The sequence below is a fragment of the Octodon degus genome, unplaced genomic scaffold (assembly GCF_000260255.1).
Source record: "Octodon degus isolate 3935 unplaced genomic scaffold, OctDeg1.0 scaffold00024, whole genome shotgun sequence".
In the NCBI taxonomy this organism is placed as follows: Eukaryota; Metazoa; Chordata; class Mammalia; order Rodentia; family Octodontidae; genus Octodon; species Octodon degus.
The window spans coordinates 14,594,608-14,598,282 of NW_004524600.1; the positions used below are offsets into that span (position 1 = coordinate 14,594,608).

The 3,675-nt window shown below is 43.4% G+C and overlaps 1 pseudogene; it reads right to left on the minus strand.

Moving 5' to 3' along the window:
- Positions 1–1,505: 1,505 nt before the first annotated feature.
- LOC101590674 lies at positions 1,506–2,520 on the minus strand (annotated as a pseudogene).
- Between the last annotated feature and the right edge of the window lie 1,155 nt (positions 2,521–3,675).

A 3,675-nucleotide genomic window follows, 5' to 3' on the forward strand; every position in this document is an offset into this window, starting at 1 on the left:
AACAATAGATAATGCATTAGAATACTTGAACTAGTAATTGAACAATATAACAATATAAAACAAATAATTGAAAAGACCAGTAAAATATGTAAATGAAAATGTAAAAATGCATTGTATGGGCCCTGAAGAGTTTTTCTTCTTCTATTCTATAAGTGAGATTTGGGTCATAATTTAGCAATCTTATGTACAAGTAAAAGTTATTATATATTTAAATGTCTTAAATATAATTTTATAAACTATTTTTTTACGTATATATTTATCCCTTTCATGTCATTTTCTACTTTCTTATCATCTGATGTCTCTTGGGATCTTCTGAAGTTGAAGTTTAAATTATTTTATTATGAGGACCATGCCTTCTTATTCCAGTTGCATACTACTAAGTCACAATGGTTAACTTAAATAAGTCTTACTCCTTCTAGGTAAGCCCTGTATGCTTTTTGAAGTTTCCATATAACTTTTGAGGAATGGAGGAACAGAATTCAAACTGAAAGATCCATCTTTCCAGAGAGCAGTAATCTGTCTCGAGTGCTGACCCTCAGGTGCACCAGTGAAAAACAGATCTTTATCATCATAAATTCCCTTTTTTATTTTATTTTATTTATTTATTTATTTGGTGGAACTGGGGATTGAACTCAGCAATTTGCACTTGTTAGCAAGCGCTTATTCTACTGAGCTATTGCCTCGGTCCCCTTTATCATCATAAATTCTGAGGTTAAAGAATCAAGCTGGAGGCTAATATCAAGCCATATAATGTCCTTTTTATACCTCAATACAATCATAGTGGGGAGCATAGCTGTCTTGGTTACATTTTCTTCATTGTTATAACAAAATACCAACACCCAAAAGGAAGGAAGAAAAGGTTTATTTAGCTCACAGTTAGTGGAGGTTTCAGTCCATACTCCGCTGGCTCCAAGGCAATTGGCAGTAGTTCATGCCTACAGAAAACAATAAAGAGTAGAGGAGGCGCAGCAGCTTCTGTGTCTATCAAGACTCTCTCTTCTGTCTATATTGACTGTGAAGAGATCAGAGCTCCTCTGATGTGGCACAGGTAGGGAGATCAAGTTCCTCCGGAAGAAGCTTGGCTGCGAACTGGCAAGGCAGAGATCAGAACTCCTCCCAGGAAATGGGGCCCAGAAACTTTCCTCAACTCCTACATATACCCTTTATGTGCTGAGTCAGGGAAAATGTGAACAAGGAAATCTTCAAGGTATGCTTCTACTCACTACACAGATGATATGCGACGCACATGGAAACTCCAAGAAAACAAAATTATTCTTAAATAACGATTATAGTGACTTTATTTTTTTAAATTGCCTTTATTTAGCGTATGTACACATAAAAGAAAAATTACCCTCTGACCCTACCCAGCAGAAAACATGCACAAACCCAAGGTATACGTGGAGAGAAGGGCCCCGGCCCCAAGTTAGTAGTTGGCGTGATACAGTCCTGTGAGTCACTAGCCCCAGTCACAAGTGCTAGGCAGGCTGGAGCCCCCGCTGGCAGCCCTAAAACAAGCGTGCGCCATAGCCAAAGGTCTGTTTGATGCCCTCAAATTAGTACCGCTGCCAGCCCTGCCGCGTCTGCTCTTCCTCGGGGGCAGGGACGTCCTGGCCTTCCATGCAGAGCTCAGTCTCTCCAATCTTGTCAAGGAAGGTCAAGGTGATGGTGGCAAAGTGCCCCTCTGGCCAAGATTTGAACCTCCAGTTCATCACAATATGTTTCTCAGCGACCAGATCAGTAAACTCCCCAGAGACGCTGCCATCCACCATGTGAAACCTCCCACCTTTGTCTGCTTCTAGCATCGCAGGAGCGTGGGTAAAGGCCTGAACCAGCTCTTGGGTGGTAAGCACTCTGTACAGCTCCTCTGGTGATGTCAAGATGATTTCTCTAAGGCTGATCTTACAAGTGCAGACTTTGACACCAACAGGTTTGGGCAGGGTTTTTGAAGGAGCAGACTTAGCCCTGTGCCTCAGTTCTCAGCGCCGGCAGCCCTGGTGGGTCTACTGACTCTTCATTCACTGTCGGCAGATCATGGCCTGGGTGAACTCTGCTTTGAGGGTGCTCATGTAAATTCCCACTACTTCTCCTAGAAATTTCACCCCTTCTTCCTTCATTAAGGCCACGAGTTTTGTGTCAGGCTCATCTTTGGCAAGGTTCACACTAATCTTTACCTCATCCACACTGTTCTCATCAGACAAAATGAGGATCTCCACATGTCTTCTTGTACTGTGCTCCTGACTTAGAGGTACATGTCCAGTTCAGTTTGATGCTCCATTCATGAAGAAAGATGAGTTTGCCTTTCCCATTGTTAATGGACGCCTCTCCATCAGGCTTGCTTACTTCTGTCACCTCACACTTGCCTTCCTCATTTTGTACTCGCACTGCCAGGAAAAGTGTTTTCAGCTTTTCCGTGGACCAGTTAGATGCATCCCTCTCTGTCCAGTGCCAGCTGTTGACGTTGGTGTCGTCTGCCCGCTCCTCCACAATCCAGCGTGGGTCGCCTTCACTCCACGTGGCCATCAGCTTTTCTGTCTCGCCGCCACTAGCCACCAGCCACCAGTCCCCCGAGCAGCCAGGTCACAGCCTCAGGTCTGCTTGATCCCAGCTGCCCGGCTGAGCCTGGAAACTACTAGAAGAGGACCCAGCACCTCCTAGCTTGCTTTTCCCTCCACCCCCTATAGCCGCTTTAGAGCATAGTAAGAGAAAATAAAACCAAACTTCACTAAGATGCAGTTTTTTATATCCTTGATAAAACATTAACTCAGTATGAAAGTGGAGAAAAAGACGTTCACAAGCAATGAGAACCTAGATTAGCACAGTTATTATAAAGAGAGAGTTTGGCAGTGTGTAAGAAAATTACATGTTTATATGGTTTGTCTAACAAATTACTTTTAGAATTCTGGCTTATTTCTATGTGGATATTTTTAAATAGAATATTATTTGCAGGTGCAAAATATCAAAAACAGGGAAATGGAGGGAAAGGGGAATTAAGAAGACTTAAGATGCCTTATGAATTTGTACCATCTCCCCAAAGTGAATACATTCAATTTGCATTGAAGTCCATAGATTTATAAATGCAAACCTTACCTCTACTTGCACCAATAAATACTACATGAAACATTTATTTTTTAAGAAAGGAAAAATAATATAAAATATACTCTACCTTATTATTTTAAAAACAAATAGAAATTTTAGACTCCAAAATAACAGAAAATAGAGGAATATAAATGAGCCTGAAGGGATCAAGAAAGTATATATGGAGCTTTATGTTTATTATGGCATTGATTTTTGAGACCATGTTAAAGTTTACAAGAGTGAGATGAAGTGTAAAGTGTTTTTTGTAGAATATAAAAGGATGGATGGAGACCCAGTCCTAGCCCAGGTCTGGTGAGTGTGTGGAGAGCTTCCTGCTACCCTGCGCTGGCGGGACCAGTCCCAGCCCAGGCGCAGCGTGAGCCGCACCCTCTCCCACACCCTAGGGCCGCCCCCCACCACACCGCCATACGTCCCCACCCATCCCGCCCAGTAGGAATTACTGCCTACTTCTTGGAACCCCCAGACCCAGTCCTAGCCCCGGTCCGGTGAGTGTGTGGAGAGCTTCCTGCTACCCTGTGCCGGCGGGACCAGTCACAGCCCAGGAGCAGCGTGGGCCGGACCCTCTCCCGCCCCCTCGGG